Here is a 26,593-nt window from a genome sequence, read left to right as displayed (position 1 = left end):
CATGGGTGGGGGCCTGGTGGAGGCTGCCCCTGGTGGCTGGGGGGTGGGGGTGGTGGTCGACATGAGTGGGGGCCTGGTGGAGGCTGCCCCTGCACTGCTGGGGGGTGGGGGTAGTGGGAGAAATGGGTGGGGGCCTGGTGGAGGCTGCCCCTGGTGGCTGGGGGGTGGGGGTGGTGGGAGACATGAGTGGGGGCCTGGTGGAGGCTGCCCCTGCACTGCTGGGGGGTGGGGGGGGGTGGGAGACATGAGTGGGGGCCTGGTGTAGGCTGCCCCTGGTGGCTGGGGGGTGGGGGTGGTGGGAGACATGGGTGGGGGCCTGGTGGAGGCTGCCCCTGCACTGCTGGGGGGTGGGGGTGATAGGGGACATGAGTGGGGGCCTGGTGTAGGCTGCCCTGGTGGCTGGGGGGTGAGGGTGGTGCGAGACATGGGTGGGGGCCTGGTGGAGGGTGCCCCTGGTGGCTGGGGGGTGGGGGTGGTGGGAGACATGGGTGGGGGCCTGGTGGAGGGTGCCCCTGGTGGCTGGGGGGTGGGGGTGGTGGGAGGCATGGGTGGGGGCCTGGTGGAGGGTGCCCCTGCACTGCTGGGGGGTGGGGGTGATAGGGGACATGAGTGGGGGCCTGGTGGAGGCTGCCCCTGGTGGCTGGGGGGTGGGGGTGGTGGGAGACATGGGTGGGGGCCTGGTGGAGGGTGCCCCTGGATGCTGGGGGGTGGGGGTGGTGGGAGACATGGGTGGGGGCCTGGTGGAGGCTGCCCCTGCACTGCTGGGGGTGGGGGTGGTGGGAGACATGAGTGGGGGCCTGGTGTAGGCTGCCCCTGGTGGCTGGGGGGTGGGGGTGGTGGGAGACATGGGTGGGGGCCTGGTGGAGGGTGCCCCTGCACTGCTGGGGGGTGGTGGTGATAGGGGACATGAGTGGGGGCCTGGTGGAGGCTGCCCCGGCACTGCTGGGGGGTGGGGGTGGTGGGAGACATGAGTGGGGCCTGGTGTAGGCTGTCCCTGGATGCTGGGGGGTGGGGGTGATAGGGGACATGAGTGGGGGCCTGGTGGAGGCTGGCCCTGCACTGCTGGGCGGTGGGGGTGGTGGGAGACATGAGTGGGGGCCTGGTGGAGGGTGCCCCTGCACTGCTGGGGGGTGGGGGTGATAGGGGACATGGGTGGGGGCCTGGTGGAGGGTGCCCCTGCACTGCTGGGGGGTGGGGGTGGTGGGAGACATGGGTGGGGGCCTGGTGAAGGCTGCCCCTGGTGGCTGGGGGGTGGGGGTGGTGGGAGACATGAGTGGGGGCCTGGTGGAGGCTGCCCCTGCACTGCTGGGGGGTGGGGGTGGTGGGAGACATGAGTGGGGGCCTGGTGTAGGCTGCCCCTGGTGGCTGGGGGGTGGGGGTGGTGGGAGATATGGGTGGGAGCCTGGTGGAGGCTGCCCCTGCACTGCTGGGGGGTGGGGATGGTGGGAGACATGAGTGGGGGCCTGGTGGAGGGTGCCCCTGCACTGGTGGGGGGTGGGGGTGATAGGGGACATGGGTGGGTTCCTGGTGGAGGGTGCCCCTGCACTGCTGGGGGGTGGGGGTGGTGGGAGACATGGGTGGGGGCCTGGTGGAGGGTGCCCCTGGATGCTGGGGGGTGGGGGTGCTGGGTGACATGAGCAGGTGTGCAGGGTAGTCCCCTGTGGTGTGTGCTGCCTGCAGGGGCCGTGGAGGGTGTACAGGGAATACCTGGGAGCACACAGCCAAATCGCGTGTAGAATTTACCACGTACCCCTGTCATACACGTGCCCAGCCAAATCGCGTGTGGAACTTCCCGCGCACCCCTGAAATCCACGTACCCGGCCAAATCGCGTGTGGAACTTCCCGCGCACCCCTGAAATCCACGTACACGGCCAAATCGCGTGTGGAACTTCCCGCGCAGCCCTGAAATCCACGTACCCTGACAAATCGCGTGTGGAACTTCCCGCGGACCGCCGAGATATCCACGTACCCCGCCAAATCGCGTGTGGAACTTCCCGCGCACCCCTGAAATCCACGTACACGGCCAAATCGCGTGTGGAACTTCCCGCGCACCCCTGAAATCCACGTACCTGACAAATCGCGTGTGGAACTTCCCGCGCACCCCTGAAATCCACGTACACAGCCAAATCGCGTGTGGAACTTCCCGCGCACCCCTGAAATCCACGTACCCGGCCAAATCGCGTGTGGAACTTCCCGCGCACCCCTAAAATCCACGTACACGGCCAAATCGCGTGTGGAACTTCCCGCGCACCCCTGAAATCCACGTACCCGGCCAAATCGCATGTGGAACTTCCCGCGCACCCCTGAAATCCACGTACCCGGCCACATCGCGTGTGGAACTTCCCGCGCACCCCTGAAATCCACGTACATGGCCAAATCCCGTGTGGAACTTCCCGCGCACCCCTGAAATCCACGTACCCTGACAAATCGCGTGTGGAACTTCCCGCGCACCCCTGAAATCCATGTACCCGGCCAAATCGCGTGTGGAACTTCCCGCGCACCCCTGAAATCCACGTACACGGCCAAATCGCGTGTGGAACTTCCTGCGCACCCCTGAAATCCACGTACCCTGACAAATCGCGTGTGGAACTTCCCGCGCACCCCTGCAATCCACGTACCCTGACAAATCGTGTGTGGAACTTCCCGCGCACCCCTGAAATCCACGTACCTTGTCAAATCGCGTGTGGAACTTCCCGCGCACCCCTGAAATCCACGTACCCGGCCAAATCGCGTGTGGAACTTCCCGCGCACCCCTGAAATCCACGTACCCTGACAAATCGCGTGTGGAACATCCCGCGCACCCCTGCAATCCACGTACCCTGACAAATCGCGTGTGGAACTTCCCGCGCACCCCTGAAATCCACGTACCCTGACAAATCACGTGTGAGACTTCCCGCGCACCCTGGTATACACGCACATGTATTTTTTGTCAGCAGGTGTCCGTGTTTGTGGGTACCCCTTTGCATGTGATGTGTCCTGGAGGGCCACAGTATAGGACATTCATCATGGCTGTATATAGGTGCTATTTGTTGGCGCACTTTTGGCGCACATTTCTTACAGGCGCAGAGACGCTACCGCCTGCTTTCTTGTGGCGGTCGTGTTTGTGCCTGTGCGCTGGTTTGAGCGTGCGCTTTTTTGCCCTATTCTATTCCATGAATACGTGTTGTAGGCGAGCGTGTGGGCGTTCCGCGCACTTGTACCCTGTACTTCCCCCGTGACGCCCACATTTTGGCAAGTTGTTCCCCATTCCGAGTGTTACGCCCCGTGTTCCGCCTACTTTTGTTGCGTGCGCCGCACTATGTGCGATTTTCGCTGTGGCCTGTGCGATTTTCGCTGTGACCTGGCGCACGCAGTTAGATGGCTTGTGCGCCAACGTGCGCCGCGCACTTTTTTATCGCACATCCAATGGTTTTCTCGCGCACGGCCTTCCATGAATCGATGTGCGCTGCTTTTCGTGCGATTTTCGCACTTGCACTGTGATTTTCGCTATTCCACTGCGATTCGCACGTTTTTGGCCACTTGCGCCGCGCTAATTATTCCATGAATCGGCCTGTAAATAAAGTTAGTGACAACTTTACCTGTTCTGGGAGACAGTAGTCAGTCCCAGAAAATGGAGTCTGAGTTGGGAAGTCTAAAAGACAACCCTGTGTCACTGCACTGAGGGTGCTGTGTGACACACAGTAAAAAGATGATGCCTACGGAGTAGGTGAAGCTCCACAGTCCAAGAACACACAAAAATGTAAAACACACACAGCAAAACGCATGTAAGATTGGGAAAAAAAGGCTCACACAAATATAAATCCTAGAAATCAAGCAAAGCTGCTGAGGGACTCAGTAGGTAAGGGAAATTAGCCATTCTGGAGAATTCTCCCTAACACTCTGGAGTATTGCTCGTTTCCTCTTTGAACTTCAGCACTTCAGTTTTCAAAACCCTGTAGCAATTTAGAATGTATATATAAAGTGCGACCAATCATTGTAGACGTTGGCCGTGTTAGATTGTTTCAGGCTGATCTATGTGCATCTTCAAGTCCTCCTTCCACTAGACATGCAAATATACATTGTAAAAGACCCAAACATCCATTCAACTGAGTGCCTAGAATCACATAACTTTAGCAGCCACCCACCATCTTGCAGTATTGTAAGCTGACCAATGCTATAAAAGAAATATGAGAGATATACTTATGTCTGCCAATATATTGCTAGGCGTGGTGTAATTTTATTCTGATGCTGCAATGGCTGACCGCAGACCTTGCCTTTAGGTAGTTATTTAACGCCAGTGCAATGGACTTGACGTAAATGGCAGGAAAGGATGATATCATGAACAAACATCGTAGTAGCAGTGATTCAGCCTATTTTTAAGAAGGGACTCCCGGGACTCCCGGGACTCTACTGCCTCATATAGACCCATCTCACTTATGTCTCCGGGGGTACAGCATCACCTATTATGGGCAGAGTCTCCCAGGGATAGGGTCCTTGTGACTGCATCGCCCTAAAGGCTGTGGTAGGAGCGTTGGCCGGGCAGGGGGTTGCAGATAGATTCTGCCCAATCTTTAAAGCATCATATGAGGACCTGGCACACTTGGTTCTGTTTTGCCCTGCATATGAGAAGGCAGGAAACCTGTTTATATCACCCTTACTAAGGGAATTGGGTGTTGTGCAATAACGGCCTGCCCTAACTTATTTGTAATGGGCAAGCTCAGCCCAAGTGGGCTGGTAGTTACTCTCGTACTTAATAATAGTGCTGGGCCAAAGGAAACGACTGTGTGAGATATTGTCATGACCAAAAACCTCCATTTATTGACAAGGAATCTGTTTGACTATATTCTCTGCACATCTGTTCCTCTTGTGATGCCAAAATGTTATGTTTATTGGTGCAATATTTGTATGTTTTTTGTATTGATTTTTTGTTGATTTTTATATAACTCTGAATAAACGTGATAAAGATGACGATTGTCTTTAGTGAATAAAGCAATAGTTTTACTCATCCACCCATACACATAAGATATGAAAATGTTGGACTTTGTGTGTCCTGGTTCCAAAATGAGCTTTGGCAAAAGAGTTATTTGCCTGGTTTAAAGTTAGTAACTTATCTCGATGTACGTACAATGTTCCAAGATTGAGGAATGGATGCACAGGGTGATAAAGGTATTTACCAGGAATCACAGTTTTTCAAGCGACAGAACTGTGATCCGAAACATAGTGTCCTGGTTCCAAAGGTGGAAAATTAACCATTAAACCACACAATGAGCAACAGACCACACCTTACCACAAATGAAGAATAGATATAGGGAGACCCGCAATATAACAGAATATGGGCCTGTTGGGAAATAGCCAGGAGAGTGTACTGGGATAATGAAACAGAAAATGATGCATATTGAAGAATGATGAGTGATCTGGCTAACACTTCAAAGAGACACGGTTGCACATTATGTCATCTGTAAAATCCTTCCTCAAACCTACTGAGGGCTCACACGGTTTTTCAGGCATTTTCTCATTTTTCGCAACTTCCGGAAAGGACTACGGCTCCTAACCACCGGAAAACAATGTCCTCCCTCACCCCAAACCCCCACAGCAGCCTCTCCCAAGAAGCCCCTCAAATGCACTCTTATCAACGCCAGATCAGTCGCCACGCATGCTCGCGAAATTCACGACCTCCTCCCCTCCAATGATCTCGACCTGCTTGCCATATCCAAAACATGGCTTCACCCTGCAGCAGGCCCTGCACTATCCATCACTATCCCCCCAGGATACGCAGTTGCGCGCAATGACACAACCCACAGCAGAGGCGATGGAGTCAGTCTGAGCTAAACAAATACCATCACCATCGGGGCCACCAAGTCCAATCCAATCCCAAACTGCGAAATGCTGTCCTCCAAACTCACTCTCTCACATACCAATACCTTCAACCTCCATGTCATATATCGCCCACCAGGCCCCACTTCATCCTTTGAGGAAGACCTCTTGCTTATTATCAATCCTACCATCAAGCCCAACGTTAAAATCCTTATCCTGGGAGACCTCAATCTGGCCTCATTGAACCCACAGACCTACATCCGCATTGCTCAGTGAACCACTGAACCCACCCACATACAGGGCCACACCCTTGATTGGATTGCCGATCTCAACTGAAACTTGACTGGCTCACCACCACAACCTGCCCGTGGTCTGACCATCACATTCGTCCTCCCCAACAACAAGATGCCTGTCCCCTGTCACTCTATGAAACCTTAGCCCGCTGCACTAAAAACATGACCAAGGACTGCCTCACACCCCTCCTCTCAGCCTTCACAATTCCTGGTCAATCTGTACAACAACACCATTGCTCTAGCTGTGGATACTCTAGCCCAGCTAAAAAAGTACAAAGTCAAGCAAGTTTTAAAAAAGAAAGCTTGGTTCACCCCTGAGCTCCTTGCCTCCCGCACCATGAAATGCGCTGCTGAAACGGCATGGAGAAAAGACCCCTTCACAGTCTCTAAAGCCCAGTACGCCTCCCTAGCCAAAGACTACAAAAGAGCTATTTACACCTCCAAAGCCAGCAGCTACAATGCCAGAATAAACAACGCACAAAGCCAACCCCTGCAAACACTTCATGATGTTACGTGAACTTTAGACGCCAGTCTCCCCTCCCACACACCTCATCATAGATGACACCGGGTGTATCAAGGTACAAGAAGCCCTGACAGGGAAAATCACCTCCCTCCAGACAAATATATGCACCAAGCAATTGGCCATCCTCACCAAACCACCACTGTCCACTTCCATGCCGCTCACTCCTCCGACCAGCCGACCCATCTCCCAATTTGACTTACGTCCTGTATCAGAACCAAAGTGACAAATTTCATCAAAGGCCTCCAGCCCTCCTAATGCAAAGGAGATGTCTGTCTGGCGCCTATCATCAAAGACTGTGCCGAGACTCTCACACCCATCATCACCTCCTCTTTTACAACACAAACTGTGTCAACTACTGCCCTATCACCACTGTGCACCTCATACTTAAAATCCTCGACTGCGCAGCATATATTCAGGTCCAACAATACCTCAAGGACAACCGCATCCTGGGCATCCACCAATTAGGCTTCCGACCAAGGCACAGAGCCGAAACCGCCTTACTGGACCTAAAAAAACCTCTTAGAGGACATCAAGCCTCACTCTGCTCCTCATGCTGGACCAATCAGCAGCATTCATCCTCGTCAACCACCAGACAATTTGCAACCACCTCACCACAACAGCAAACTTCTCCCCAGCAGCAACAGACTGGATCAGATCCTTTCTAGCAGACAGGTCTTCCTGTGTCTTCATGGACGGCCATGCTGCCCCACCGACACAGGATCCTGCATCTCCCCAACCCTGTATAACATTTATACTAAACCCCTTTTTGATCATCTGGATGTCCTTGGCATATCCTACACAAATGATGCCAATGACACCCAAATCATCCTCCCTCTCTCAGGCACCTACCACCTACATGCTGCAACCATCAACTCAGTTTATAACATTGTCCAAAACTGGATGGCATCCCACCAGTTATGCTGCAATGGTGACAAAACTGGGACACTCATTGTAGGCTCTCACTTCACACTACGCAGCATAGAACCAGTCTATAAAGCTTTTGACATTGACGGCAACCAGATCCAAAAATCTTCTGCAGCCAAATCCCTGGGCATCTACCTAAACGCCACCCTTGAAGTCTCTTGCCAGGTCAAGGATATTGCCTCCAATGCCTACACCGCAAAGCTACTGAACGCCAGCAAGCCATTCCTCACCACAACCAACCGCCTCACCGTAGCTAGAGCCATCGCGGAGCAAAATTGAACTACTATAACGCTCTCTTTGCAGAACCTCTGAATGTAACTTGTGCAAAGCAATGCCCTCCGAGCAGCCCTAGGTTTGTTCAAGCACGACCATGTCACAAAGGCTAGGTAAAATGCCCACTGGCTCCCGATCATGAATGGATTAAATTCAAGCCCCTCTCCATCACTCACAAGTGCACCACGAACACTGCCCAGGTCTCCCTATCACACCTGAAGAAGAAATACGCACCCGGAAGTGGCCCGCAAGTGGGCTGTTTGGCTGGCTGACTCCCCCCAATTTTTTACCTGTTTGTGGACTTTGGAGTGCGCAAGAGGAAGCTCTGCTTCATTGCCGCACCGTAACTCTGAGGATCTTTGTTCTTCATTTCTAAAAGCGTCACTGGGACATGGCTGACTCCGCCACCCCGCCCCACCTGGGCCTTCCACATAATCCCCTGGGTACGCCCACCTGTGCGCGCACCCGGAAGGGGCCCCCAAGTGGGCCGTTTGGCTGGCAGACTCCCTGCATTCTGCTGCCTGTTTGTGGACTTTGGAGTGCGTGTCAGCAAGTGGACACTCTGCAACATTGCTGCGCCGTAACTCTGAGGATCTTTGTTCTTCATTTCTAAAAGGTGACACTTTGCAGGACTGTGTGCCAGATAACACGCTGGGACTCGTGCTGGGGCTCTTTTCTTTCTCCAACTCCAGCGTATGTGTGTTTTTGCTTTTCTTTTAGCGTCACTGGGATGTGGTTGACACCGTCCCCTGGCCCTCCTGAGCCTTCTACATAATCCCCTGGGTACGCGCAACCGCACGCGCACCCGGAAGTGGCCCGCAAGTGGGCTGTTTGGCTGTGTTTGGTGCGCACAGTGACCAGCCTTTATCTATTTTGGGCTATTTGGACACACGTTGCACCTCTAAGTCAGTTTCTTATTCTGTGATTTAATTACAGATCTGGTCTCAAACTGTGGGCAGGTCATCATTTCTCACGCAGCCCAAGGTTTTGCCTGAGGGTTTTAAAGCAAAAACACATTTTGGAAGGTGGTCTGCCACTCTTAGTGCACTCTTGGATGCCTTGTTGAACAATGTGGGGAGTGAAGGACACCCTAGAAAGTGCGGGGTTTTGGTTGGGGTCCGATGCAGAGATCCCTATACTAGCAGACTTTTTACTTCTTAAACTGGAATAGTTTGGGATTGTCTATGTGCCCTGCTAAATCTAAGAGTGTGCGGCATAAGCAGAAGCTTAAGACGTACACATACACTTGTACTGGCCCAGTCACTAGGAAAAAAGTATGTCGGGGTTTAGGTGCAATGAAGACATACTTTCTGCCCCACTTATTTTCACTCTAGTTAAAGGCACAATAAAAATTGCATTGCCAATGACTTTACCTCCCTCCCCTTCTGACACAGCTTTATTCGCCGCCACGTATGGTGAATGCTCTCCCCTACTAATTGAATCTGGACCCCTGGATGAAAGTCTGATAGTGCCGCCCTTGGAGCATGTAGGTGTGCCTTTAAAAAATGAGGATAGGGCCCTCGGGACTGCTCCTTTTCCATCTTCCTTTTCGGTTCCAAGGATCATCTTGGATAGTTTTATGATGTCCCTTTCTCAATATCCCCAAAGTCAGGAAAGCACATGGGAAGTAACGTCCGGGCAAAGAGAAGAACACAGGGGATTAGAGATTATTGGGAAAGGTTTGGAAGCTAACATATTTGGGAGTATTCTTCGGGAGTTAAAAGTCCACATGACATTGTTAAACAAACTAAGGGGCTGTAACGAACAGACAAGGGGATAAGTAGGGCACAACGGAGACGTGTCATAACATAGGATCACAAACAAATTGTTACATTACGCCTAGTGATACCCCGTAAAAACTTCTAGTAGGCCTATCGACAGCTTCCGCTCGCAAGTCAAAGGGCATTGAATCCTCCTCGCTCAATTGCCGCCAGAAAATAAGAAGCACCCCAGTGTGTTCTTCCCCTATAAAAACAACAACCTGGGAGGCTAAGTTGAAAAGTAACAAAGGCAAAAGAACATACAGCAAAGGCCTGAAAAAGATTGCAAGAAACACATGTCGTAACTTGATCAAAGCTGACCTGATATGTTTGGTTAAGCCATCTTACCTTCACTTGTCAGGGGATGGCAAAGTCATCTGTAATCGAGATGGTGGAGTTGTTGCTCTGGACACAACTACAGATAACATGAAAAAACAGAAAACCCCAAAAACCAAGACCCTAATAGGGCCAAATGTTTGTTAAGGATCTTGGGCAACAGAAAGGTATTCTCCCAAATTATTTCCCAAAGTTAGTGGCTGAGGACAAAATGGCTGTTACAGCAGGTGTTCAGGGGAAGCCTGGCGTGTTTGTGAAAGATAACACTTTTGCTGAAAAAGGGACAAACCACAACAAACTAAGTGTGGGTACCCAAAACAAAGTGACAGAACCCAGCAAGACCTGTTCTTCCACAATAGCTACACCCATGAAATGTGTTGATCTAACTGTACAACCCTGTAAGGATATGGTGCAATTGACACCAAAACAGGGCTGCAGCTCGATTAATCCTGTACATAATACTAGAACCCTAACAGATCAGGGGTCTCAGAGCTTGTTGCGGGTCACTGACCCCATTATGGAAAAGATCGTCAGGAGGGTAGCAAAAGAAATAATGGTGGACTGCATAGATGATCATAATATATCATCTGGCCAACTGCCAGTACTTGAATCGGGTGAACGGGATCCCACAACAATAGAGGTGGTTACACAAGGTGTAGAGCCACAGGATACTGCAGGTTTGGCTAAAACTAAGGGTTCACAGGAGTACAAAAATATCAAAGTGGGTTGTCAGGCAGATATTTTAGTGCAAGAGCAAAGTACCATGAAGGAAAGACTGCATACTGACAGCCAAATCGGTAGCCATATAAATAAATGTTTGGCAGCAAATTCCTTACATAGTCAACAACAACATATATGGAACCAGCCAGATGAACAACCTCACACAATAAAATGCAGCAATACAACAAACTGGAGGCCTGCTCACCCCAAAACAGTACACAATAGTGATTTAAGGGCTGTTCCCTGGAGACAGCCGTGTCATCTTGGCCATCCAAGTGTCCTCATCTATTACTTGTTCGAGTACGGGGGACCTGACTCACTGAACAGGTGAAGATTATTTGCACTATTGAATGAAATTCCAGCATTGAGAACTATATCCTCAGCCAACATTAAGTTGGTGGATTTCATTCATCCGATTAGATTGTGTACGGATAGTTCTTAACACAAGATCTGTCTATGATGCGCTTTTAGAGCAAGTCGAGATGTTTAACAAGATGGGCTATGACCTGCTGTCATATTCTACTGGTTTTTCAAAAACGCACATCATTGATAATACTTGCACACCAAGAGAAGCCACTACTACGGGTGGTACCCCCTTGTACTTTGCCCCCCTTCAGGCTCCTGGGGAAGACATATCCAGCTGGCATTGGCTGGCCTTGTCCCTCTGCGATTCCATTCACCAGTTAAAGGAAGTAAAATCAAACCTTTAATAGTGGGGAAATCTTCATCCTCTCATGGAATACCAGGGGCTTTGGTTATTTATATGACTCATCTGAATTATGTAATAGACTAGCTTCACATTCGCTCTTGTGTTTCCAGGAAACATGGATGGCGTGCCCTTATGTTCTGGATGGGATTGAGTGATTTAGTGAACCTGCTACTAGGGGCATTTGTGGTCAACCTTCAGGAGGCTTGTTAATCGCTGTACGGTTGAATAGTAACTTCAAAGTTGTGAAATGTTCTTACATTGTGCAGGGTTTCATGGCTTTCAGGATTGAAATTGATTACTCTTTTTGTATTGTGCACCTATTAGTGGTTAACATTTACTTGTCCCCCCAAAAAAACCTGACCCAGCACTAGATCTTTTGAACAAGTATGTTTCCGAAAGAAATGATTAACTATGATGGCTTACAGATTGTGGTGGTTGAGGGTTTAAACATCCACATCAAATGTGTCTCAAATCCTGATGTAGAGGTAAAAAGATCTGGTTATGATAGGAGAACTGGCAGAAAATCAGAACAGATAAAACAATGGGAAGCATTTTTTTCACAATTGGGGTCTTTTCTCAGCTAGAGAGAGTGATGACTCACAAAGTCGTCTTCCGACGTGGTCGGACGGCCGGAACTCTTCAGTAATAGATTATATTTTTATAACACAATACCTACTTGAGATGACACCCACTTTTTAAATTCTGCACTCTGAGTTCAGTGATCACAGTATGTTGACAATAACCTAGGAGTTGGAATTGAGAAAGGAATAATCTCTGTGTCCCGCTGCTAATCTTCAGGTAAACTCAACTAAAACGAGGCTGAAGTGGGACCAAGGAAACATCTCAAAAGTGAATAAAACATTTTTGTGGACAATAACGCCTGGTCCACAATCCAGGGGAAGCATTATCTAAATACACACAATTTATTTGGCGCTTAATTGGACGGTATAACAGTGAACTCAGACATATTGCGGAGTTGGGCTTAGAAAGGGGTACTATCACACTTGAAATAAAGAGTTTGATACAGAAACGTAGAAACTGGTTAAAAAATCATACATTTAACCAAATAGAAGAAGGCAATGAAAATATGCTGTTGGCTCTAAGGGATGGTTCCAGCAGAAGCTTTTGGTTGTTAATTAACAATTTGGAGACCAACCACACCACCACACAGACTAATCCCATCAGGGAACATGTCTGGTCAGGACATTTTGGGGAAATCTATGTCCATAATGGAACGACCAAAAATTGGGACTCAGTATTAGCACTGCCCTGAAAAGTAAAATTCTCTGTAGAAGAAATAGAAGCACACATCAGAAAAGCGAGTGCCTCAAGAGCTGCCAACTCTAACAACTTGTCCAATGCCTTGATGAAGGGGACTGTGGGCTTTGGGCAAGGGTCCTGTCATTCCTGTTCAAAGATATTATCAGCAAAAAGAGTATTCCTTCTACATGGCACTTATCTTATATCGTACCCATCTATAAAACTGGGGATAAAAAAATTGTTAATGACTATCAGCCAATTGCGATTTTAGATGCAGATTCCAAGATTTTCACAAGACTTTTAATGAGAGACATGCTGGAGTGGGCGAAAAAGAACACGATCTTAAGCGCTCAGCAGTTTGGTTTTGGGAAACAGCTATGGACGGATGCAGGGGGCCTATTGTTGTCCACCCTACAGCACAAAGCCGGGAAAAATTGAGCCTCGCCAATATATCTATCAGCCATTGATCTTTCAATGGCTTTCGACTTGGTTGATAGAGACATCTTATGGAAAAAATTACAAGATCTAGGTCTCCCAAGTAATATTCTTTCCATTCTAATCCACTTGCATATAGATTCTTTTGTGCAGGCGTGTTTGACCTTGGAGGGTCTGTTATCCGGTCCCATAAAAATAATCAACGGTTTAAGGCAGGGATGCATATTTGCACCAACGTTATTTAATTTATATGTATCCGATGCAGGGGACTGTTTGGGTGGAGCCACCTTCATTCCACCAAAAATTGATGGAAGGAAGGTTGCATGGTGTGCCTACACCGATGACTTTCTTCTATTTGATCAATCGTGCAAAGGAATGCAGCACATGATTATAGCGTTCTGCTCTTATATCAAGCAAAATCATTTAAAAATCAATGCTAGTAAAACAACAATCATGAAATTGAGTACCTATAAAACTTTAAAAAATCACGATTGGTATGTAGATAACATACAGTTTTTCCTATTTTTGACAAATGTAAGAAAAACTTATATTTAGCTTTTTGGAGCATAAAATATCCCTGCAGATTGTTCAAATGTAGAAAGTGGACAAGAAATGTGTATTTTTTGTTCAGTGGTTCCTTTAATTCGCTACTATAACCTAAAGGTCATACCAAAAATAACATATGGGCTCGAATTCTATCCAGAGTCGATAATATCTATGCTGGGAAAACTAGAAACCAAAATTTGGAAAAGCTTATTGCTTTGCCTCCCAACCGCTGTTCCAATTGTGGCAATTCAGTACGAGCTTGGCCTATTGTCTCTAGGATACTACGTTCAGTGGCGTAAATTATCAATGTTTAGAAGACTAATAGTAGACTCGTGGGACAACCTATACAGAATAATGGCTGGCGATCTCCTTCATGGGAATACCAAGGTCACTGAGCTCTTAAAATTGCAAATATTGAGTTTTGAAATGCTTGAGAAACTGGGCCTTTCCTGTACAACCTTGATAGAGAATCCGATCAGGGTAAAGACATTCATACAATATTTTGATTGGTCTGAGACAACAATGGGGGTTACCTCGACTAAAATGTTTGCACAATTGGTCACTCATCAAAAAGGTTTAGGTTGCCAGAAACTTACCTAAAAAGATTCCCAAATTAAAGCTGGAGACATTGGTATATGAGATACCGATTCAATGTGTGTACAACGGCAGAAATAAGGGAAATCAGATCTGGTAAAGAGCCTTTGAGAGTACTCTATCCGTGTCGCTTTTGTAATAATACAGCTAAGAAGGAAACATTAAGACATGTGCTTCTTCATTGTAAGGCCTTACTACCGGCACGTATCAAATCATTTGGGCATTTTGTGTCAAACCTTGTGTGGGTGGATGCTGATGGCCTCTGGTGGAGGATGATGCATGGACCCTCTATATCACTTAAAATTGCAGTAGTAGACTTTTAATCTAGAGTTTGTGGCATTGTAACAATTGCTAAGGGTAATACATTTGTGTGATGGATAATCAAATGTCAAAAACCTCTGATAATATTAAAATTGGAATTGCCAAGTGTTGACAGAATTATATATGCATGATTGTTTAGGGCCTAACACTATGTTTTATTTGGATACGGGAAGCCTAGACAACATTGAAAGTACTGTGATTTGGACAATTGTATTTTACGTTGGGTCATCGTTGATGTTCTATCACAATATCTATCTTTTCTTATCAGGAGTATGCATTATGAAAATGTATAATATTACTTTAATAATTTTGTTTTTTTTTGTTTTAATGATGCTTGATATGGCATTTGATTTGTTATTTGTGTATTTGGATTGTTTTTGTGTTTTGCTTTTTGTAAAGGTTTGCTTTGCAAACCATAAACAAATAAAGGGAAAAAAAAGAAAACAAAATACACACCCCCCTCACCATCTAAGAACAACAAACATCCATCTCCTCAGAGTGCCCACCTTCACCAGAAAGACCGCAGGAGGACAGAGCTTTCCTGTCATGGCCGCCAAACTCTGGAACATTCTCCCCATCATGCTGAGAAAGGAACCCTCCTGCTGGACCTTCCGAAAAAATCTAAGAATGTGTTTTTTTGCCTAAAAGCTCCCTGTGCTAACAGACTAACACAATAGGATTCCTTTTATCACCCTACTCCCACCTTGCTACTCGAACCAAGACTTAAAGACCCCCTCCCTCCCTGGTGTGTTTCGCGTTTGTTTCTTGTATTCTGTATTTTTTGTCTCACAATGTAAATAGCTCCTAGATAACCAGGGGTACAGTGTTCTGCAACAAATGCATTAATAAATAAATCAATGCATCTACAAAATGCATTATAAGGGAGACAATATGGCATGGGATCAGAAATACTTTGTTTGTTGCTATGAATTGATTGGTGTTCCACCCTGTCTCCTATGCCTGCAACTGAGCAAGAGAGTAAAAAGTATGAACAATACATTGATTTCAACCAACTAATTAAAGGGGGAAATAAATGCATCACCAATTGCTGGTGCCTACACCGTGTTGCTCAAAAACGCATAACCAAAGAACTGTTTCAAAGATTGTACTGCACTACATGTAGAGGACAGTGCTATTGGTCGTAGAGGACAGTGCTATTAGTCAGAAATTGTTTACTTGGGGAATTTTCAGATAAAACAATGTTAAACATATAAGACACATCAAGACATCAACAACACGTTTCCATAAAATTAATACATAAATAGATAAAAATAGTTGAGATAGAGGTAGCCTTATATCTATACAAGCCCCACTTTTCTTTCTCTATATCACAAATAAAAGATGTCTAACATCCAATAGTGTCCATGCTAGTATTAGCCTTTGTACTAAGCTAGGCCAAGCAAGTAATTCATTAGAAATGTATGACACATGAATATCAGAGAGGTTACGTTATAACTAATTTTCTTCTGAGACATCTTTTCCTTATCCTGCACTGAAATACGCAACACTTTCAGCGACCTAAACAGAATCTGTTAAAGGTCTGCCTGCATGAGACTGCTGAAAGTCACTTCACCCATGATCACTGTGAGCAGCTAACAATTAGTTCCACCATTCAAAACACCCAACAAAACAATCCCTAACACCACCAGAATTAATAGACCATACCCAATAGCGCGCGCGCACACACACACACACACACACACACACACACGCAAGCACGCACGCACACACGCACGCACGCATGCACACGCACACACACACACCAGGTATACATTGCTGTGGATATAAGATGTCTTCAATCAAACATAGGCTCAGCATGTTTTTATTTACCAAATGCAGTTCAACAGGCATGGCTCTATTTTATAAGAATAAAAACAGTTTGCAAAAATACTAATAAAAATCAACCATTCTGCATTTCAAAATGTGGAGGCTTCTTTAGGACTCTTTTGGCATTACAGGTTTTGGTGGCAAGCTTCCTTCTTATCACTCTGCAGTGCATAGTAGGCCAACTGATGGCCTTGCACACAGATCTGAGAAATTCTACAAAAAATGAAAGGATACATGGATATAAATGGATATCTGAATAGGCACTCAGCCCACACCCACAGAGCCACACCCATACACACACTCCTCCCCCACACACTCAGCCCCTCACACCGCATCCAGCTCCCCAAGCCAGACATTCAGCACCCATGGCCCAATTCAGGACATACCCCACACACAGAGCACCCAGGCACCTCAACTGACACCCTTCTCCCCATACTGCCCCCACCCTTCTACCCAATGGCCTCCCCCTCATTTTCCCCAAGTGCCCCCATCCCTCTTCATCCCCAACTGCTCCTCCACCCCCCTTCTCCCACCCGTGCACACATACCCCTCACACATACAGCTGCCCCTGACATACACAGTTGTCTCCCTCTTCCCCAACTAACCCACTTCTGCCCCTGACCCCTCTTCATCCCAAACTATTCCTTTCTGCCCCCCTCCTCTCCATCTGACCCTCCTGTCTGCTCCCCAGACACAATATCTCCCACCCATGTGTACACACACAAGAACTCAGTCCCCAACACACAACCCCCAAACATAAAAACTCAGTACCCAAGCCCCCCCCACACACACACCAGTGCACAAACTCATAACCACCCCTCCCAGCAGACAGCACCCAGCCCCCTAAACTTCCCCTGTTCACCAATTGTCCCCTTTTCCCCCACTGCTCTTCTCCCCAGCTACCCCCCACAGTTCTCTCGAGCTGCCCCACCTCTTCAAATGATTTCCCCTTCTCCCCAATTCTCCACCCCTCTTCTCCCCCCAAGGCTGCTCCCAAACCCTCTTCTACCCCTCCTCTCTAAAGGCCCCCTTCTCCCACACCCCTCTTCTTCCCCAACTATCCCAGCCCTTCTCTCTCACACACACATACAAAGATGAGCATATGCACAAGCACACAGGCAGCCCTGCCCCTCAAAGCACCATTTTACTAATGCCTTTGATGTTGGGCACCCAAGTTTAATATTTACAAACAATTGCTGCTCTGCTCTGAATATGGTCTTAATGGCTCTTGAAAAGTTCCCCTCCTTAGTATTCCGGTGGCATGTGTGCACTACCGGGTGGCACAGGATGTGTGCACTACCGGGTGGCACAGGAATATGCACAGCACTGGTCAATAGGCCGTCTCTTGCTAGGTCCGAGATCTGGCATCAGATGTCTGGCCATATCTGGGACCCGGTCTGCCTCAGCCCTGACAAGGCTTCACAGAGCCCCCCAGCTTTGCCGAGGGAAGGTGGAGTTTTGGTGATATAATCTGCTCTGTCCTCCTTTCACCAGCCGGCATTCACACATTTGCAGTGTTGATTTGCTGAGCCTGTTTTCTTTCTTCTGGCATGAAAGGGACACCATGGGAATAAATGGGCCATGACAATATCTGGGATGGGGGACATCACTGTTAAAAACAGGGTTTCTACATGCTGGGCACACTACTGTTTTCAGAATGTGCCTCTTACACTATCATAGGAAAAAAAAGAAGTCATTTCCAAACTCAAAAATGATGCTAGTTTTCTTTGAAATGTGTTTTTTTTTGTCTGACTACCGGATACATACACTTTACTTTGTGTGCCCCTTCCTTTGTGTTTGATCACAGGTTATATTTATAAAGATGTTATATGCTTGTCAAATTGCTTAATGACAAATAAATGCTTCTGTGATGCGGACAGCAGTTATTAGGAAATGTAACTGTCGGATCACGGGTGCCAACTTTTGGTTTTCACAACAGGGTACAAATACCCCCTCCTCTACCCTTAACATTAGCAAGCGACCAGCCCAACCCATGTTCTGGCCAAACACATTTCATAGCACTTGTTTTGTATAAGTAATTGCAAAAAAGTTGTACGATTAACTACCAGTTTTTATTATATAGCATCTCAGCAACGGTCTCTAAACCTGCTGAGCTACCCTTGTAACCTTCTACTGTAGAGCATGTCTATGGATCCCTTAATGTACTACAAATCACTTCATTACAAACAATATTTTGGGTGCACCACTGCCATGGAAGTGGATTCAAGTGGAATTCATGTACAGTGTGGAGTTTGGAAAAAAGTAGTCTGAAAGAAATGGCCCCATTTTTAAAATATTGTTTTGAACATTCCCTTTGAGAGTAGTTCAAACACCAGCTTTGCCCCCTCAGAACTCTGACCGTCCTCCATACTCTGCCCCAACCCTTGCCCTTGAGTGATCCCCCCTTTACATTTGTTCCACTTCCACCACTGAATATATCTATATCAGTAAAAATAAACTTTGTTAAAGGGATGTTATGCTTAACTTGCACTGATAAAAACTTATGTAATTCACGGAAACACTTTGGTAAAGGGATGTTATGGTTACAGGTAAAATTTAAAAGCTCCTGAAATTCGCCAGTTATGTTAAGTGAAGCAACTATAACTCGTGCCACCACCGTGCACTGCTAAGACTAACACCCAGGACATCAAAGATGATATCACACATGTCATTGATGCCATCACTCAGCCCCAATATAGCAACATTTCCGGCCAATCTAGGAAGATTCAAGTGAAAATGTTGCCATTCCCCACCTTCTAGCAACATTCTTAACACTTAGATCAACTTACTACAACTTTCTGCACTATTTATTTTGTTCGCCAACGTCAGCAAACATCTGAAGTAACAGCAGACTTTCTGGACAGTGTCACGTGCCCATGTGTGTGCCGTGATGATGCATTCGCGAATGGGTCAGTGCTTTGCAGACTTTTATTTTCAGCTGATCTAGGAAGTTTCTAGCTGAAAGCTTACCCTTGCACAGCTCCTAGACCTATTCATACTCATTTTCATCTGCAATCCAGGAGAGAACACCTTCTTGGAAGAGTATTAGCAGGCCTGCTATGTAACTTCAAAAATGGCATCAGCCATGGCCATCCCTCTTCCACCAGAGCCACCAACACATTACGAGCTGGAGGGCCTGGACAAGGGAAAAGGTGCAATGATGCAGAATAGGATTAAGAGGACCAGGAAGATGAGATAGATGAAATGCCTATCTCTAGTACCCAGAAAGAATCAAGGTGGCAGTTCTTTCTGACCGTACAAGGGGTATCAAAGGCTTGGGCTACCCATGTTGAATGCATTGAGTGTAAAATCATACTCAGTCGTGTAAAACACAGGCAGTACTCTTTTGGTACAATGGCCATGCACCGCCATACTCGCTGATACCACCAAGGAAGTAGTAGGCTGTCTTCCTCATCTTCCTCAACCGCTACTGCCACCACACAGGCTACTCCTGTGAGGTAGAGGTTGCCACCAGCTACCTTGCAAGCCATAAAAGAGGATGTTGATCCATATCTTTCCAAGACAACAGTACTCTGAATATACTGCAACACACCCCTCTGCAGAGGGGAGGGGGTTCCATGTGCTTTCAACGCTGTAATCAAAGAGCATTTCCCCTGTCCATCTGCACCTATGTATCTGTGGTTGGTGCCCCTTCTCTCATTTCCCTCCCCCATGATACTTCCTGGCCTCTCCTGTAAAACAAATGTAAACAAAACAAAATAAAAAAACACCACAAAAAAGGTTCTTTTTTGAGCCACCTTTCACAGTTAAAAAATAGAACTTGTATCTTATAGATTCCATCTACTTTACATTTTTCAATAAAGTAGTTAGACTCAGTAAGATTCTCCAACATTTCCATCGGCATTATGAACTATGCTAATGGAAGTAATAGATAATTGTATACTACAGTTAAAGAAAAACGGACAGAAACAATTTTCTGTCACAAATACTTTTCTCAAGCATACAAGATGTAAGGAGTGAAGAAGAGTGGAATCAAAGATGACCCCATGTTTTCTGGTCTCACAGGATGGTGAGGGTAGAGGACCCAAGGAGGGAAGCCAGAGGGTAAGAGGGAAACAGGGCACAGGTGACCCAATAAGAAGGATCTCCATCTTACTGGCATTGACACAGAGATCGTTAGCCGCACACAATGCATGGATGGTGGTGGGAAAATTGTGGATTAAAGATGGGGAGCTGAAAGTAGTACAGGGAGGTTTCAAGGAAAGCTGTGTGTCATCTGCATAACACTGGAAATGAGGAGAAAAGGAACAGATCAGATGAGCCAGAGGGACAAGATAGATATTGAAGAGCCACAGCAATAGGATAGAACCCTGGGGCACGCTGCAGGTAGAGAGAGAGGTGGTGGAGGAGAAACAGCCCAGTTTTAGTTGGGAAGGGCAGTTAGTGAGGAAACAGGTCAGCCTGTCCAGTGCCAGGTCCGTGATGCTGAAGGTGTCATGTAGCCATTAAATGAGGATAGAATGACTGACCATGTTGAAAGCGGAGGAGAGATCGAGGAGCACCATCCTCAATTCTACTATGATCATAAATACCATACGCACTTCAATTATAATTCCACCATACTGAAAATACAGTATACTCCCCCTATAGTACCTATAAAAACTATACACATATCATAATAATGTATGTGGCCATGCCCCCAAGAATCTGCCCACTGGCCACATCCACCACAATATAATTCAACCATATAACAAGTATGTGCAATACACCTTAAAATAACAAGACTCACCCAGACCAATCAACCCCCCCACCAACACAATCCCAATAACGTCTTCAGACAGAAGAATTTACAGCAGACACGTGTCACGATATATTATACAGACTATCCACTGGCTTAAGGAACACAATACTTAATATCTCTCTAGGTTGTGCTTCACCGTAACCCCATGTGAATTGTACATACTAATGTCTATTTTTGCCTATTAGAGGATACATGCTAGAATATTAGTATATACTGTACATCTTGTGTGATACTTGATTGATTGTCCATTATTGTCCAGGTGCCACCAGCAATGTAACCTCTCCTGGAACACACCTCCTGCTGCTATGTAACTAAGCTTCACAAACCTCTAGATACTTTGGCGCCTTGCTACCCTTTGGGTTAGGTGCGCACTATAAATAAACAATAAAATACAATTCAAGGATCTCTTTCCCCTACAATGAATGTGGCGCACAACAAAACCACTTTTTAATTTTACAATCTAGATTTGTTGTTTAAGGAGGCCTCCAACCCGTCTCGCACCCAACCTCCACAAGCACCCCGTGTCACAGTAGACTAGGAACCAGGCCGGTGTGTTATCAATGAATATTTGATTAATTTAAGATTTAATGGGAAAATAGAATAAACTGTTACAACAGCCACCAAGGTGTGGCAACACAACTTTCAGAGTCCTTTCTGGTCAAGCAGCACACTGAGACAACTCAAAATGTATAGCACAAGAATTTACTTTTTACTTCTCTGACCACTACCATCAAAACAGTTCCAAGCACCATGAAAAATGAATGCAACCTACAGATAAGTTCATGTGCACACAAAGGATTATTGAGTCCCAGCAACCCTTGGGCAGTGACAAGGAATGGGAACACAAGGTTAAAATCTGATTTGGAGTGGGGCTTTCAGAAACAATATTGGAAGCCAGCAATGAAAGGGGCAATCCGTTTTTCTGCACCCGGAAAAATTGGTCCTTAACTAGTTAGGACAACTCCTATGAGACAGCACAAAATGTACTTTGTGCTGCTTATATTTAGAAGACAAAAAGGGCTTTAGAACATACTAGCCAGCACACAAGAGGAAACATTGATTTTAGAATATGAAACACATCGGCAAATGTAAAGGGAATGTAATTGGAAATTCGTTCTCATAATAAAGTAGGGGAAGAGGAACAGACAAGGAAAAATAGTTTTTAGCAGCTGAAGCTCAATTTCAATGGAAAAGAAAATGCAAATGGAATTTGTTTTTACTAACGCTGCAAATGGCAGGCAAGTTCTACGCAATAGGGAACTCACAATAGGAACATCGTTTTTTAGTTAAAATGACAGAGGCAAATAACAAGTGAGATCTGGGCAAAGGAATTGCTCACAATAGGAAAAATGGTTTTTAGGTTAGGATGGCAGAGCCAGAAGAAAATACAGATGCAGATAGAAATTCGTTTTTAAGCTCACAATGAAATTAATTCTTTGGGGAACATTTTATAACTATAAGCACGCACAATGTACTAGGAAGAGATAGTTGGTTTCGAATTCCAACTATCCCAATCCTGTGAAATAAATGTGGAAATTAATTAATTTGCTGAGAAAAATATACTTAGGATCTACACAAGCAACTGGAGATTCTTCAATGGGAAATGACTGAAATGCACAGGCAAAGAAAGGATTTTTCAATGGGAAAATTACTACAACGCACAGACAAGTACAGGATTTTTCAATAGGAAAATGACTGAATTGCACAAACAAATAAGATAGGGGATTTTTCCATGGGGGAATCTCTAAAGCAATGCTGAAGAGGTTAGGGTTTATTTAATCTATGGCTGGGGATGTCTATACTTACAGGAGAGGGCTTGATGGACATCAGGGGGCATCACAGCATCACCGCTGGGACAATCAAGGGGTCAGTCAAGGATTCTCTCTGTTCTCTGTGCCGGTTTTAGAACACGGCACACTCCAGCCAGGGACTCCTTCCCCTGACAATGAAGGTGGCGCACAATAAACATGCTTTTCATCTTGAATAACCCACAGGTTCTTTTATTTGAGTAGGCCTGCAACTCGTCTCGCACCCACCTTTACAAACACCACGTGTCACAATGGACTGGGAACAGGCCGGTGGGTATCAATGAGATATTATTAATTTATTATTTAATGAACAAAAGCAAAATCAAACAATTTGACACCAGCCCCCAATGTTGTGGCACACAATACAATGTTTCCTACAGAACAATTGGTACAGAAATCCTACACAGTTCACATGAATCTTGAATGCCAAACAGGAAAAATAGTTTAAAGCATGTGATTGCACTAAGATTAAGCACTCCCCTTGCAACACCCACCCCCAAACATCAGCTAACTTAATTCCCTTTGGATGGAAGGCAGTGGCAAGGAGTAAGGATAAAGAGAGAAACATCGGAATTGGACTACAGCACCCCACCCCAAGATGGGAAGTTAGAAAAGAAAATGAAAACCCGATTTGAGAGCAAAATGGCAGAATCGGATTTGCTTGTTACTCGCACAGCAGCTCACAACTGCGATGGGACAGCTAGGAAGGAAATTTGTGATGCTACAATTAAAGAGATAAAGAAGCTTATAGACTACTAATCCGCACACAGAACAACTTGGCAACTAGGTACGAAGATCGATTTTGAGAAGAAAGCAAATACAAAAGAAAAATACACACAGCAATGGAATTTCGTTTTTACTCTGGATTTGTGATGACAGGCAGCTAAGGGAAGGGCTTAGCTGTCAAAATCGGAAATCGGTTTCAAGGACCAGGAGAGAGGCACATAACAGGTGAGATGCTAGCACAATGGATTGCTCTCAAAGGGACTATAGTTTGGGTTTTCAATGGGACAGATGCAAGTTAAGAGTTCATGGGGCAATGCACAGAAATGCATGGGAAAATTCGGTGTTCAGTGACAAGGAGGCTAATTCTTAGAGACTATATTTTAAAGACTAGCCTCATTGCACGGTAGGTGGTGAGCCATGGCGCTGTTAAAATACCGGTAAAATACCGGCACCGCCTTGGTGGAAAGGGGATTTACCGCCCCATTCCAAGGTTGGAGGGGCGGTAAATCCCCCTTCCACCATTGCCCTTCCCCATTCCCATTTCTGCCCCATAGGGCTCTATGGGAATGGGGAAGGCGCTAATTACGGCACCGCAATTTTGCGGTGCCGTAATTAGCTCCGAGGTCCCTTTGCGGGTTGGATTTTAACGCCTGCAAAAATCAGGCGTTAAATCCCCCAACCCGCAAAGGGACCTCGTAGTAAGGCGGTAAGGATTTACCGGTACCAGTATTTTACCGGTACCGGTAAATCCTTACCGCCATCCGTGTAATGAGGCCTATAGTTCGTAAAATCTCTAGACAAATTGTTGATTTCAAATGAAAACAATATTGAATGTGAATTTCAATTGGAAATTAATTGGTTTATTTCCAAATAATGATAAGGATTTATCCAGACAACTGAAAGATTTATCAAAGGTTGCGCTAACATGCGCAGGCTAATACAGATTCTTCTATAGAGAGGCGAATGAGGAGGCCAGCAGGGGATGCAGAGATGTTCTCAACCATCTCTGTTGGTCTCCTCCCCAGTGCTCACAAAAAAGGACTTGAGTCCACCTTGATCCCCCAGGAAAGGAGCCTTGTCCCCCCAGGGGCTGTGTGGACATCCCGAGCACCAGATGAGAGGAAACCCAGTCTTCAGGGGAGACGTGCTGTCCAAGATCTGAGTCCGCTTTTTTCTTCAGGGAAGCTGTGTGTGGGCCATTCCTCACTTGTGGATCCACAGCGGTTGGGCGATCCCCTTGGTGGGGGAGGGAATTGTGGCTTTCCTTTTGCTGGCATGATTTCGACCTTCAAGTGCGGCTGGTCCCCCCCCTCCTGAGGACCGAGAGGACCTTAACCAACGTTCACCTCTTCTCCCTTCCGAGGCTGCCCACCGCTTTATCTGCCCGGTAAGCCCCGGCGAGGTTTAAATGACTGGGGCTGTGGCGCTACGAGAGGCGAGCTGTAGCCGAGCTGGGTCAGCTCATTAGATCTGCTTCGAGGGACTCCTGCTTCAACCCCGGTTGTCCGCACTGACCCGCCCTGTAATCTTGGTCTGGAGCGGTCGAGACCTGGAGAGACAGCTGGTGCGGGCGGGTCTCGGTGAGCCCACGACTTATACATCAGGGCTCCCATCCTGAACCCGGATCCTTGTGGAGGCTGCTGTTGTGCCGGGGACGCCCAGCAGTTTTCCTTATTTGGAACCTGTCTGCTTCTGCAGCGGCCGCAATCTCCCCCCTTGGGGGGAGCTTAGGTCGTTGTTGGTGGCCTGGGCTGGGGTGTTGGGGGTCCCGCCCATGGAAGAGGAGTGCCGTGGCGCTGATGGGCTGCGGGCCCCCATCACATACGAGGTTGGTGCTCTGGGGCCCACCCCCATATTCCCCCACCTGGAGGGTCTCTCCTAGCCTTCTCCTTCTCTGCTGCCTCTGGGGTGGGTGGCAGGGCGCGTGGCACAAGCAGTTGCCCCTCACCACATTTGGGGAGTCTCCCCCCTCACCTTGGTCACATTTGAAGGATTTTGGTGTTGTACACAGTGCGGCCAAGTCAAGGTTCCTTCGCTCTTTCCATCGCGGGCACTCCGTGATGCGCACCCTCGGCCGCCCAGCACCCATTGACTTTTTGGAGCACATTCCTGGCATACGATGCACACCTGACCCGCTGTGCACGGAACCTGAGCCTTGGACAACCCTTCCCCTGCACTGGCTCCCTCTCCCCGTGGCAATTCGCCATAAGTCTGCTCCACTTCACGACAGCCTTTGAGCTCGACAGAGCTTTGCCCGGCATCCTTGCCTAGTCAGTGGGCTAAGAGGGAAGTTACCCACCTGGAGCACCTTACACTCGCATAGGGGGCCCCCAGTAGTGACTCTCCCATTGGCTCCCCGGCTCTGTGCTTGCCGCTGGCGTGGCTTCACTTTTGGGCTCCTGCCATTCTTCCACTGCACCGGTCAGAGCCTCCAGCCTACCATCTCCCAGCTGCACTCTTTCAGAGGCCTGGTTCAAGTCCCTGTGCTGCTGGAGCCTTCATAAACTGGGCTGAATCTCTCCAGAGGTTCCGTCGTGCACCAGCTCCCCCACCACACCACTCGCCATGATGGCCCTGTCGCAGCCAGAGCCATCAGACACCAATTCAATCGCCAAAGGCATGACAGCCCTACTAGAGGAAATTTCGGGGCTTTAGAGCGGACATTGCGGTTAGGCTGCACACCTTGGACAAAAAGATTGATACCATCGACGACCGAGTTCAAGCTCTGGAAGCGAACACAGCATCTATTGATTTGCTGGAGACCCAGTTTGATATACGCTTGGCGGAAGTGGAGAGAAGGGAGGAGAAGTGCACCTTAAAACTTGACGACTTAGAGAATAGGGAAAGTCATTGTAACCTACGCTTCCTGGGCTTTCCGGAGCGAGTAGGCTAGACGTAGTCGGATATAATTAGAGCTGTCAATGCTGTAATCAGTTCGCTTTTTGACAAGGCCAATGCCAGCGAGCCAACTATTGACAGGGCA

This window comes from Ambystoma mexicanum, chromosome 3p, assembly GCF_040938575.1.
Source record: "Ambystoma mexicanum isolate Mex_15411 chromosome 3p, UKY_AmexF1_1, whole genome shotgun sequence".
Taxonomy (NCBI): domain Eukaryota; kingdom Metazoa; phylum Chordata; class Amphibia; order Caudata; family Ambystomatidae; genus Ambystoma; species Ambystoma mexicanum.
This window is presented reverse-complemented; position numbering follows the sequence as displayed.